Source organism: Mastomys coucha, chromosome X (genome assembly GCF_008632895.1).
Source record: "Mastomys coucha isolate ucsf_1 chromosome X, UCSF_Mcou_1, whole genome shotgun sequence".
NCBI lineage: Eukaryota > Metazoa > Chordata > Mammalia > Rodentia > Muridae > Mastomys > Mastomys coucha.
The window spans coordinates 70201494-70216287 of record NC_045030.1 but is presented as its reverse complement, the minus strand read 5'-3'; positions in this window follow the sequence as shown (position 1 = coordinate 70216287).

Here is a 14794-nt window from a genome sequence, read left to right as displayed (position 1 = left end):
GGTCAACAAGCTGAAGGGCCAAAGTGAGGATGCCTCAATCTCACTTGGGAGAGAGAAGAAAGCAATCACTTGTACCTTTAGTGTCAGGTTTAATGATATAAGTCCTAGTTAGGAACCTAGAAGTATAACTAGCTCAATCTTCTCCTAGCTTCAGTCAGAGAGACTAAATAAACATACCAAGGAACATGCCAAGGGACAAAACTCTCTGTACCACCAGATATAAGCCCTCATATCTTTCTAGTTTTGGACCCAGAACCATACCTGTGAATTGGTTTAGGTCCATACTCCTTTGGGCCAAACCCAATTATTGACAGGGTTTTCTCCTTGGGATCTTCAGAGGGCTCCAATTATTCATGTACTTGGAAACAAGACCTCCATCAGCCAAACAATTGTTATCTTTTATGTATACCTTAACTCCAGCATCAATTCTGCTAATATCACTATGGCTATCTATTCCACTCAAGACAAGAAAGAATGCATGCTTACATGTACCTGGCATGTCAATACTGCCATGAAATCATTAATATCCATGTGACTCAGACACAGCAGAGTTTGCCATGATTCCCAAAGTAATGCAACAAATTTAAAAATCTGAAATGTTTAGTCTGGAAAATTATAATCTAAAGAATTAGAGTAGCTATGTTCTTTTCAGATTTTGCTTTTTCCTGAACATTTTTAAATGTTCAGAAACTTAAGTCTCTATAAATCTCTTCCTAGCTTCAGTCTAAGAGACTACATATCTAGGAACATGCCAAAAATCATAACTCTCTGTACCACCTTTGGACCTTCTTATTATACAGTTTCTTTGTGTCTGTGGATTATCTGTGGATTGTAACATGTTTACCCTTCACTTTGTGGCTAATATATACTTAGAAGTGAATGTATACCATCCATGTTTTTCTGGGTCTGGGTTACCTTATTCAGGATGAAATTTTCTATTTCTGTCCATTTGCCTGAAAATTTCATGATGTCCTTGTTTTTAATAGCTGAGTAATATTCCATTGCATACAAGTACCATATTTTCTTTATCCATTCTTAAGTTGAGGAACATCTAGGTTGTTTCAAGTTTTTGGCTGTTACAAATAAACCTGCTATAAGCATAGTTGAACAAGTATACTTGTGGTATCCTGGGGCACACTTTGTGTATATGCCCAAGAGTAGTATAGTCTTGGGGTACAACTAATACCAATTTTCTCAGAACCATTAAATTGATTTCCACAGTGCATGAGTGTTCCCCTTGCCTATGTCCTGACCAGCATCTGCTCTCACCTGAGGTTTTTGTCTTAGCCATTCTGACTGATGTGAGGTGGAATCTCAAGGTTGCTTTGATTTATATTTCCCTGATGACTAAGGAGGTTGAACATTTCTTTAAGTGCTTCTTGGCCATTTCTCAGTTGAGAATTCTCTGTTTAGCTCTGTGCCCCATTTTAAATTGGGTTATTTGCTTTGCAGGTGTATAATTTCTTGACTTTTTAAATTATTTTCGATATTACTTCTCTTCTGTTTGTAGGGTTGGTGAAGATTTTGCCCATTCTGTAGGCTCTCAATTTGTCCTATTGATGGTGCCATTAGCCTTTCCAAAGCTGTTTAGTTTTAGTGTTATTTATTAATTGATGATCTTAGTGCCTGAGCTATTGGTGTTCTGTTCAGAAATTTGGCTCCTTGGCCAAGGCATTCCCCAATTTCTTTTCTATTAGGTTTAGTATGTATGCTTCATATTGAGGTATTTGATACACCTGGACTTGGGTTTGGTAAAGGGTTATAAATATGGATCTATTTCCATTTTTCCACATGCAAAGATCCAGTTAGACCAGCACCACTTATTGAAGATGCTTTTTTTCTTTGTATGACTTTGACTTCTCAAAAATCAAGTGTCCATAGGCATATGAGTTTATTTCTGGGACTTCAATTCTACTCCATTAACCAACCTGTATGTTTTTATGGGGAGATCATGTATAGCTTGAAATCGGGGATTATGATACCTCTGGAAGTTGCTAAAATATACTGGATTGTTTTAGCTATCTTAAGATTTTAGTTTTTCTGTATGAAATTGAGAATTGCTCTTTCAAGGTCTATAAAAAGCATGTTGAATTTTGATATTAATTTGCACTGAAATCTGTAGGTTACATTGGTAAAATGGCCATTTTTATTATGTTATTCTTACCTATCCATAAGCCTGGGAGATCTTTCCATCTTTTAATATCTTTCTCAGCTTCTTTCTTCAGAGAACTGAAGTTTTTGTCATACAGGTTTTTCACTTGCTTGGTTAGAGCTACACCAAGATATTTTCTATTATTTGTGGCTGGAGTAATGAGTATTGTTTTCCTTATTTCTTTTCTAGCCAATTTATCATGTGTATAAAGGAGGGATAACTATTTTTTGAGTTGATTTTGTATTGTCACTTTGTATTGCTCTCTTTGTTTCAAATTTATTGATTTCTGCCCTACATTTGATTATTTTATGATGCCTACTCGTCGTTGTATTTGCTTCTCTTTTTCTAAAGCTTTTAAAGTATAATTTTAAATTGCTAGTATGATAACTCTCCAATTTCTTTATGAAGGCACTTATTGCAATGAACTTTCCTCTTAGCATTGCTTTCATTGTGTTCCCTAAGTTTGGGTATACTGTGCCTTCATTTTCATTGAAAATCTTTAATTTTTGTCTTTATTTATTTCCTGATCCAGTGATCATTAAATACAGAGTTATTGCTTTTCATGAGTTTGTAGACTTTCTCTTGTTTCTGTTATTGTTGAAGCTTAATCCATAGTGCTCTGATAAGATACAAGAAGTTACTTCAATTTTTTCTTTCTTTTGAGGCTTGGTTTGTGACTATAGGGTTTGGAGAAGGTTTTGTGATATGCTGAGAAGTTGTATTGTTTTGTGTTTGGGTGAATTATTCTATATATATGTTTTAGGTCCATTTTATTTATAACCTCTGTTAGGATCATTATTTCTCTGTTTAGTTTCTGTTTTGTCCATTGATGAGAGTAGGGTATTGAAGTCTTCCATTATTATTACATAGGGTTTGATGTATACTTTAAGGTTTAGCATTATGTTATGAATGTTTGTGCCCTTGCATTTTGGGCATAGATGTTCAGATTTTAGAAGTCCTTTTAGTGGATTTTTCCTTTGATAAATATGAAGTCTCCTTCCTCTTTTTATTAATTTTAGTTAAAAGTAAATTTTATTAGATATTACAATGACTACTCCAGGTAGCTTCTTAGTGTTATTTGCTTAGAAAAAATTTCCAGCCCTTTATTCTGAGGTAGTATCTATCTTTGTTGCTGAAGTGCATTTCTTGCATATCGCAGCATGGTGGATACTATTTTCACATCCACATCTTTTTACTGGGGAATTGAGTCCATTGATGTTGAGAGATTAATGACTCATGATTCTTATTTCTTGTTATTTTGATGTTGCTGGTGGTGGTAATGGTGCTGCTGTTTGTGATGGTGTGTGTGTGTGTTTTGCTTAATTCTTTTTCTGGTGTGGTCTTATTTTTTTTCCTGTGTTTTCTTATGTATAATTGACCTCCTTCTGTTGGAGTTATCCTTTAAGTATTTTTAGTAGGGTTGGATTTGAGGATAGATATTTTTTAAATTTGGTTTTGTTTTGAAATATGTTGTTTTCTCCATCTATGTTGTTTGAGAGTTTTGCTAGATACAATAGTCTAGGTTGGCATCTGTAGTTTCTTAGAGACTATAACACATCTGTCCAGTCCCTTATAGCTTTTAGAGTATCTCTTGAGAAGTTGGGTATAATTCTTATAGGTTTGCCTTTGTATGTTATTTGGCCTTTTTATCTTGAAGCTTTTAATAATCTGTATTTGTTTAGTATATCTAGAGATTTGATTATGTGGTAGGAGGATTTTCTTTTCTGGTCCAGTCTATTTAGGGTTCTGTAAGTTTCTTGTATGGTTGTAGGTATCTCTTTCTTTATGCAGGGGAAATATTTTTTCTATGATTTTGTTGAAAATATTTTTTCAGACTTGAAGCTGGGACTCTTTATCTTCTGCTACTACTTTTATTATTTTTTAAAAAATTATTTTATTTACTTACATTCCAGCTGTTGCACCCACCCCTGGTCCTCCCTCCCACAGTTCCTCATCCCATTTCTCTAGCCTATTATTCTTGTTAGTTTTTTTTTTTTCTGGTATCTCAAGTATCCTGTATGTTTTCTATCAGGAATTTTTTAGATTTAATAGTTTCTTTGGCTGATGTTTCAATTTCTTCTATTATGCCTTTTACTCCTGAGATTCTCTATTCCATCTCTTGTTTTTTGTTGGTGATGCTTACATCTGTTTTTCCTGTCCTCTTTCCTAGGTTTTCAATCTCCAAGATTAACTCAGTTTATATTTTCTTTATCACTTTATTGTTTCTTTTTAAAGGCCTCTTTTTGTTTGATTGTATTTTCCTGTATTTCTTTGAGGGATTTATTCATTTCCTCTTAAAGGCCCCATCATCTTTATAAGATTGGAGTTAAGGTTATTTTCTTGTGCTTTGGTTGTGTTTAGATATCCACGACTTGGTATAAGAGTTTAGCTGTGCTCAGAAGGTGCCATATTGCTCTGGGTCTTGTTAACTATCTTGTTATACTGTACTTTAGCTATTTAGTTGTCCTTGGATGTTCCTGTTATAGCAACTATCAGGAAAGCAAGCCTTATCTGGATGTTCTTGGTGAAACAGGCATCTCAGGTAGGCATTCTTGGACTGGATATTCTTAGTGTAGCAGTCCTGACTGTTCCTTGTACAACAGGCCTGGTAGAAGCAGGAGGAGTTGAGATCAAATAGTGGAGCTGTGAAGATAACATGCAGCTAGCTCAAGGAAGCTGGGTGTGCCCAGGGAACTAGAACGGCAGTATAATGGTGGAGAATGGATCTCATCTGGATTTATCTTTTGTGGCAGACCTGGTAGAGGCCAACTGAGCAGTGGCTGGTCAATTCAGCTCAGAATATAGCATAACTCTTATCTCATTAAATTAAAACTATATCCTTTGCTTACATCTCCTCTGTCTTCAATATCCAGAGCTCTTAGTTCTGATGCACAGGTGAACAGATCTGGCTGAGCTGTGGGAGACCAATGGAGTTCCAGGTCTGTTACACTGTGATTCCTGCTGCTGTACTAAATACTATTGACTCTTCCTGGTCTGCAGGAAGATATTTTTCAAGTTGTTGTTTTCGCGTAAAAAATTGTAAACATTTGAGGCATTGAAAATTCTAATTGCCTTATGTGATCAATTTATAATGTGTGCAAATATCAAATCATGACTTTGATATTCCTCAAAGATTTGTTCACTTATTACATACTAATTAAAATAAAATATTTTTCTTCTTAAGAAACATGAATGCTTAAAGTGTTATAATAAATATCTCAATTTATAAAAATATAATAATATAAATTTAAATTCATATAACATTGTACTATTTCAAAAGAAGATATTAATGAGTGAAGAAAGAAATTGACATCAATGTAGTGCTACTAATATTCATCAATTACTTTCAACAATAAATTCTGATTAAAAATCAATTTAATAATATAGCAATCTACTAAATGACCTAAGAAGATATACAGAGTAGTTTATCTTGTAGCCACAGAGCATATCTTCTGTTTAGTTCATATAGAATGTTCTGATATTTAGATCTTAATTTGGGACATAAAATAAGACATAAAAATTTAAGCTTTGATATCAATATCCTATCAAAAGTCTTATTAACTCCATGATATAATGCTTCAAAATTTCAAAAGGAAATTTTACAAATATAAGAAAATTAGTCAGAGCACTTCTTAGTACCAATAGAACAAAGCAGAAATCAATAGAAAAATTAAAGAAATATTCTACAATGAATGAAAAACTTAACACAAAAGGAGAATTTATAGCCACAAATATGGACATTAAGAAAGATGCATATAGTATAAATGAATGAATTTTAGGACATTTTGTGTTTCAGCACAGGACAGGCAAAGGCAGATAGATTTCCTAGAGTTCAAGGCTAGCTTTATCTACTTAACAACTTACAGGCCAGTAATAGTAAACATTTTAGAGCTCAATGAACTATTATAAAATTAAGCATATGGTTAGTGTATAGTAAGTAATAACTATTAAAATAGAAATAAATGCCATTGCTATAAGAAATTCCATGGAAAAGATCACAAAACTGGTAGTTGGTTTTATGATAAAACAAGCAAATTTGAAACATATCAAGTTAGATTTACAAAAATTAAAATAGGTTCAAATAAATACAAGTATAAAGAGATATATAACTTATGTGCTCACAATGGGTAAATGTAGTACATCTTTTGATATGCAGCAACTGAAAAGACTTTGAATCTCACCATGATCAAAAAGTAGTCAAGACTAAACACAACAATCGCATGAATTTCAAGTAGCAAATCAGGATGTCCCTGTGGTATTCAAGAGGCCTAAAACATTTATTAAAGTAATGAACTATAGTGAAAATCAGGATTTGTAAATGAGGCAGATTATTCCCACTTGATAGGCAGCTTCTCTATGAACTGATATTTCTAACCTGTTAGAAATAGTGGCTGAAGATATAGTTAATATGTTCTACCTGCAGACAGAAAGTGACTACTGCCAAGGAAGCCTGCTGCTTTACTCCCAATCTGATACAGAAAAAGAAGGCCACAATTTGATTCTGTCCTGACTTCTAGAAGTTTTCACTTTTATTTTCCCTGTCCTCGAATCCTTCAAACTATACTATGTACCCAATGTAGGCACAGTAGCATATTGCATTTTCCTTTTCTTTTCTTTTATTGGTTATTTAATTTATTTACATTTCAAATGTTATCACTCTTCCCAGTTAACCCCCCTCTCCTCTCCCCTGTTCCCCTGCTTCTGTGAGGGTTCTCTCTCCTACCCCTTCCAGCCTCAGTGCCCTAGGATCCCCATATGCTGGGCCTCCTTTCCCATTGATGCCAGATAGGGTAATCCACTGCTACATATGCAGCTGGAATCATGGGTCCCTCCATGGATGGTGGTTTAGTCCCTGGGAGCTTTGGGGGAAGGTCCTGGTTGATTGATATTATTGTTTGTTCTTCCTGTGGGGCTGCTAACCCCTTCAGTTCTTTCAGGCCTTCCCCTAACTCCTCAATTGGTGTCCCCACATTTAGTCCGATGATTTGCTGCATGCATCTACATCTGTATTGGCCAGGCTCTGGCATAGCCTCTCAGAGGACATCTATACCAGGCTCCTGTCAGCAAGTGCCACATTGTTGTATACTGGCAGGCAATGGCTGATCTATTTTTATCTCATGGAGACTCTGACTCAGAACTCCACAATCTTTCCACCCAGCTCATGAGGTTCCCACTGGCGAGTTACTACCACACCAACTCCATGCTTCAAATTCACGATGGCCTTTGTTGTAGTCCCTTTCTCTCTTGAAACCAGATATGACACCGCATGAAAACAAACAAAACACAAACTTAGTTCAGAAATGATCTTAACTCATTCACTGGGTGCAGCAACTAAAATTCTAATCTTGTAAACCTTAAGTCTAAGTCCTCTGGTGGTGAATCCTGATGGATCCACTATTGAAATTGGGAGACACTCTTAGCTACATCTTGTCCTCATGCTAACCCTGTCCAAAAATACCTAACTCTCTCCTGCTTCCTCTCTTCCTCTGTCCAACCCTGAAGTCCCTCCTACTTGCCCAGTGATTAGCTCCTTTATTTATTAGAGATTGAATCACAAGGAGTCACCTGAGTACATGACTCACTCGTTTACAGCCCCTCCCAGGAGAGTGGAAATAGCATCAAAATACAAACAGAACCAGTCCCATCCACAATACTGCTTGGTATCTACAATAGCATCTGGGTTTGGTATCTATAGCTGGGATGGATCCCTAGGTGAGGCAGTCTCAGGATGGCTTTTCCTTCAGTCTCTATTCCACTCTTTGTCCCTGCATTTCCTTTGGAAGGGAGCAATTCTAGATTAATGTTTTTGAGATGGGTGGGTGGCCCCATCCCTCAACTGGGACTATGCCTATCCACTGGATATAGTCTCTACAAGTTCTCGCTCCCGTTTTTTGGGTATTTTGGTTAATGTCATCCCTGTTGGGTCGTGGGAACCTCGTGGGTCCCCGGCATCTGGGAATTTCTAGTGGATACACCCAGTTCCCCATCCCCCACTGCTTCACAAACTTTTGATAAAATACAACATCCTTTCATGTTAAAAGAATTGGAGAGATCAGGAATTCAAGGTCCATACCTAAACATAATAAAAGCAATATACAGCAATCCAGTAGCCAACATCAAACTAAATGGAGAGAATCTTGAAGCAATCCCACTAAAATCAGGGACTAGACAAGGCTGCCCACTCTCTCTCTACCTATTCAATAATATACTTGAAGTCCTAGCCAGAGCAATTAGGCAGCAAAAAGATATCAAAGGGATACAAATTGGAAAAGAAGAAGTCAGGATACCACTATTTGTGGATGATATGATAGTATACTTAAAGCAAACCAAAAGAAATCCACGAGAGAACTCCTACAGCTAATAACTTTCACAAAGTGGCTGAATATAAAAGTAACTCAAACAAATCACTAGCATTCCTCTATTCAAAGGACAAATGGGCTGAAAAATAAATTAAGGGAATGACACCCTTCACAATTCTCACAAATAATACAAAATATCTTGGTGTGAATCTAACCAAGCAAGGGAAAGATCTATATGACAAGAACTTCAAGTCTATGAAGAAGGAAATTGAAGAAGACCTCAGAAGATGAAAAGATCTCCCATGCTCAATAGATCAGCAGGATTAACATATTAAAAATGGCCATCTTACCAAATGCAATCCTTATCAAAACCCCAACTCAGTTCTTCACAGGATAGAAAGAGCAATTCTCAAATTCATCTGGAATAACAAAGAAACCCAGGATATTGAAAAACCATTCTCAACAATAAAAGAACTTCTGGGGGAATCACCATCCCTGACCTTAAGCTGTACTACAGAACAATAGTGATAAAAACTTCATGGTATTGGTACAGTGACAGGCAGGTAGACCAATGGAATAGAATTAAAGACTCAGAAAATAACCAACACACCTAAGGACACTTGATCTTTGACAAGAAGCCAAAACCATCCACTGGAAAAAGGACAATACAAATGATGCTGTTTCAACTGGTGGTCAGCATATAGAAGAATACAAATTGATCCATAAAATCAATTTCCAATCTTCTATTGATCCATGAGAAATCTAATAGAAGAGAAAGTGGGGAAAAGCCTCGAGCACAAGGGCACAGGGGAAATTTTCCTGAACAGAACATCAATAGGTTATGCTCTAAGATCAACAATTTAAAAATGGGACCTCATAAAATTGTAAATCTTCTGTAAGGCAAAGGACACTGTCAATAGGACAAAACAGTAATCCAGAGATTGGAAAAGTATCTTTACCAACCCTACATCTGATAGAGGGCTAATACCCAAAATATATAAAATAATTTAAGAAATTAGATTCCAGAGAACCAAATAACCTTATTTTAAAAATGGGATACAGAGCTAAACAAAAAATTCTCAGCTGAGGAATCTTGAATGGCCATGAAGGACTTAAAGAAATGTTCAGCATTCTTAGCCAGCAGGGAAATGCCAATCAAAAAGTCCCTGAGATTGTACCTTACATCAATCAGAATGGCTAAGATGAAAAACTAAGGTGAGAGCAGATGCTGGTGAGGATGTGGAGAAAGAGGAACACTCCTCCATTGCAAACTGGTGGGAACGCAAGCTAGTATAACCATTATGGAAATCAGTCTGGCAAATCCTCAAAAAATTGGACATAGTACTACATGAGGACCCAGTTATACAACTCTGGGATATATACCCAGAAGATGCTCCAACATGTAATAAGGACAGATGATCCACTATGTTCATAGCAGCCTTATTTATAATAGCCAGAAGCTGGAAAGAACCCAAATGTCCATCAACATAGGAATGGATACAGAAATTTTGGTACATCTACACAATGGAGTACTACTCAGCTATTAAAAACAATGAGTTTATGAAATTCTTAGGGAAATGGATAGATCTGGAGAATATCATCCTGAATGAGGTAACCCAATCACAATAGAACACATATGGTATGCATTCTCTGATAAGCAGATATTAGCCCAGAAGATTGGAATACACAAAGTATAATCCACAAACCACAAGAGACTCAAGAAGAAGGAAGACCAAAGTGTGGATATTTCTATCCTTCTTAGAACGGGGAACAAAATACCCATGGAAGGAGTTGCAGAGACAAAGTGTGGGGCAGAGACTGAAGGAAGGACAATCCAGATTGCCCCACCTGGGAATCCTTCCCATATCCAATCACCAAATCTAGACACTATTGTGGACGCCAGCAAATGCTGGCTGACAGGAGCCTGATAGAGCTTTCTCCTGAGAGAATCTGCCAGTGCCTGACTAATACAGAAGTAGAGGCTTACATCCATCCATTGAACTGAGCACAGGGTCCCCAATAAAGGAGTTAGAGAAAGGACCCAAGGAGCTGAAGGGTTTGCAGCCCCTTAGGATGAACAACAATATGAACTAACTAGTACCCTCAGAGCTCCCAGGGACTAAACCACAAAGAGTACACATGGTGGGATCAATTCCTCCAACAGCATGTGTATAGCCTTCTCACCTTCTTCCAGCTTTTCCCTAATTCAACCACAGGGATCTCATATGTCATTGGTTGGGTGTAAGTATCTACAACTGTCTCAGCCGGCTGCTTGTTGGGCCTCTCAGAGGACAGCCATGCTAGGCTCCTGTCTGTAAGCATACCATAGCATCAGTAATAGTGTCAAGCCTTGGAGTCTCCCCTTGAGATGGATTCCAAGTTGGGCCAGTCACTAGACCTCCTTTTTCTCAGTCTTTTCTCCATTTTTGTCCCTGAAGTTCTTTTAGATGAGAACAGTTCTTGGTCAGAGTTTTTGACTGTTGGATGGCAACTACATCCCTCAACTTGATATCCTGTCTTTTTGCTGGAGGTGAATTCTACAATTTGCCCCATCCCCACTGTTGAGCATTTCATTTAAGGTCCCTTCCTTTGAGTCTTAAGAGTCTCTCATGTCACAAGTCTCTGGTAATTTCTAGAGGGTTCCCCACCTCCCCTGCCCAGGTTGCATATTTCTATTCATTCTGCTGGCTCTCTGGGCTTCTTTCTTGTTTCCCTCTCTTTCCCATATCTAAACATGTCCCACTTTTCCTCTCACCCTCCCCACTCCCACCCAGGGGCCTCCCTCCCTCTGAATCTCATGATTGCATTCTTCTCCCTCCCAAATGGAATTAAAACATCCCCACTTGGGCCCTTTTGCAAGTTAAACTTCTAGAGTTCTGTGGATTGTATCCTGGATCTACTCTACTATTTTGGCTAATATCAAGTTACTAGTAAGTATATACCATGCCATTCCCTTTGGGGTCTGAGTTACCTCACTCAGGATGATTATTTTCTAGTTCCATCAATTTGCCTTCAAAACTCATGATATCCTTGTTCTTAATAGTGGAGTAGTATTCCATTGTATAAATATGCCACATTTTCTGTATCTATTCCTCTCTTGAGGGACATCTGGGTTGTTTCCAGCTTCTGGCTATTATAAATAAGGCTGCTATGAACATAGTGGAGCATGTGTCCTTGTTACATGTTGGAGCATCTTCTGGGTATATACCCAGGAGTGGTACAGCTGGGTCTTCAGGTAGAACTATTTCCAATTTTCTGAGGAATCTCCACATATATTTCCAGAGTAGTTAGACTACTCTGCATAATTTGCATAAGTTGTTTATTAGCTGTAGAACTTCTCTGTTAGAATTTTTGGTTTGCTTATTTATACTATCTTATCTTCTGCAAATAGTGATATCTTGACTTCTTCCTTTCCAATTTGTATCTCTTTGATCTCCTTTTGTTGTCTAATTGCTCGAGCTATAACTTTAAGTACTATATTGAATAGATACTGGAAGAGTGGGCAACCTGCTAATGTCCCTGATTTTAGGGGGATTTCTTCTAATATTTCTCCATTTAATTTGATATTGGCTGTTTGTTTGCTGTATATTGCTTTCATTATGTTTAGGTATAGGCCTTATATTCCTGATCTTTTCAATAATTTTAATGTGAAGGGGTGTTGTATTTTGTCAAATGTTTTTCAGCATTTAATGAAATGATCATGTGATTTTTTTCTATAAGTTTGTTTATATAATGGATTACATTAAAAGATTTTTTGTATATTGAACCAACATTACTTCCCTGGGATGAAGCCTACTTGACTATGCTGAATGATGGTTTTGATGTGTTCTTGGATTCTGTTTATGAGAATTTTATTGAGTATTTTTTACATCAGTTTTCATAAGCAAAACTGGTCTGAAGTTCTCATTCTTTGTTGGGTCTTTGTGTGGTTTAGGTACCAGAATAATTGTGGTTTCAAAGAATGAATTACATAGCATTTCTTCTCTTTCTATTTTATGGAATAGTTTGGGGAGTGTTAGTATTAGCTCTTCTTTGAATGTTTGGTAGAATTCTGCAGTAAATCCATCTAGCCCTAGGCTCTTTTTCTTAGGAGGTTGTCAATGACTTCCTATATTTCCTTAGGGGATATGGGCTTGTTTAGATAGTTTACCTGCTCTTAATTTAACTTTGGTTGGTGTTATCTGTCTAGAAAATCAACCATTTCATTTATATTTTCCAGTTTTATTGAGTACAAGATTTTGTAGTAGGATCTGATGGTTTTTTGAATTTCCTCAGTTTCTGGTGTTATGCCTCCATTTCACTTCTGATTTTGTTAATTTGGATATTGTCTTTATGCCTTTTAGTTAGTTTGGCTAGGGGGTTTATCTATCTTGCTGATTTTCTCAAAGAACCAGCTTTTGGTTTTGTTGATTCTTTGTATTGCTTTCTTTGTTTCTATTTGGTTGTTTTCAGCCCTGTGTTTGACTATTTCCAGCAGTCTACCCTTCTTGATGTGTTTGCTTGTCTGTGTTCTAAGGATTCCAGGTGTGCTATTAATTTGCTAGTATAGGATCTCTCCAATTTCTTTATGACAGCACTTAGTGCTATGACTTTTTTTCTTAGCACTGCTTTCATTGTGTCCCCTAAGTTTAGGTATGCTATTCTCATTGAATTCCAGGAAGTCTTTAATTTCTTTCTTTATTTGTCCCCTGACAAAGTTGTCATTGAGTAGAAAGTTGTTCAGTTTCCATGGGTATATGTGTATTCTGTTGTTTTTGTTATTGAAGTTAAGTCTTAGTCTGTGGTGATCTGATAGGATTCATGGGATTATTTCAACCTTCTTATATCTATTTAAGCTTGTTTGTATATGCTCAGTTTTAGAGATGGTACCATTGGGTACTGAGAAGAAGGTATATTCTTTTGTTTTAGGGTGAAATGTTCTGTATATATCTGTTAAATCCATTTGGTTCTTAACTTCTATTAGTTTCACTGTATCTCTGTTTAGTTTCTCTTTTTGTAAATAGGATATTTTATTTATTTTCATTTCAAATTTTATCTCCTTTCCTGGTTTCCCCTCTACAAACCTCCTATTCTATCTCCTCTTACCCTGCTTCTATGAGGGTACTCCCCCACCCACCTAACTACTCCTGCTTCATCACCCTAGCATTCCTCTACACTGGGGCATCAAGCCTTCACAGGACCAAGAGCCTCCCCTCCCACTGATGCCAGATAAGGCCCCTTCAGCTCCATCAGTCTTTCCCCTAACTCATCCACTGGGGTCCCTGTGCTCAGTCCAATGATTGGCTGCTAGTATCTACATCTGTATTGGTCTGGATCTGGCAGAGCCTCTCAGGAGACAACTATATCAGGCTCCTTACCGCAAATGGGGCAGTCTGTAGATGGCCTTTCCTTCAGTCTCTACTCCACTCTTTGTCCCTGTATTTCCTTTAGACAGGAGCAATTCTGGGTTAAAATTTTGGAGATGGGTGGGTGGCCCATGGCTAACCTCTGGATATGGTCTCAACAGGTTCTCCCTCCCTTTTGTGGGGTATTTTAGCTAATGATATCCCTCTGGGGACCTGGGAGGCTCTTCCTTTCCTGGCTTCTGTGACTCTCTGGTTTCTACCCCCAGTTTCCCATCCCCCATTGCCACAAACCCCTGTCCAATTTCCTAACCCTCTGTACATCTCTTCCACCTCCTGCCATACCTGATTCTGCCCCTCTTTTCCCCTTCCTTTCTTCTCTCCCTCCCAAGTCCCTGCCACCTTCTACTTTCCTTGATTATTTTGTTTTAATGACCCATAAATTGGTAAGAATGTGGTGTTGAAGTCTTCCACTATTTTTGTGTGGGGTTCAATTTTTTGGCTTTTAGTAAAGGTTCTTTTATGAATGTGGGTACCCTTGCATTTGGGCATAATGTTCTTTTGGCAGAGCTTATCTTTGATGAATAATAAGTGTCCTTCCCTGTCTTGATTGATAACTTTTGGTTGAAAGTCTATTTTATTGGATATTATGATGGGAGCTACTTTTTTTCTTTTTTTTAAACTTTTATTGCATTATGATGAGAAAACTTACATGATTTCAATTTATCTGAATTTGTTAACATTTAAAAACATATTTTAATTAAATAGAATTGAATCACATTCTTGTTTCCCCTTTGTACCACTGCTCCTCCTATAGACCCCCCCTGAAATACCTACAATATCTTTTTTGTCATATTCCTTAAAATTTATAAACTATTATAACAATAAAAATAAGTATTATAAAAGTTGTTTGATATATAACAACAATCAATGTAACAGTCTTATGTAGATGCTCATGTACAGCAATAGTGAAAATACATTTCTCTCAATATAAATTTTAA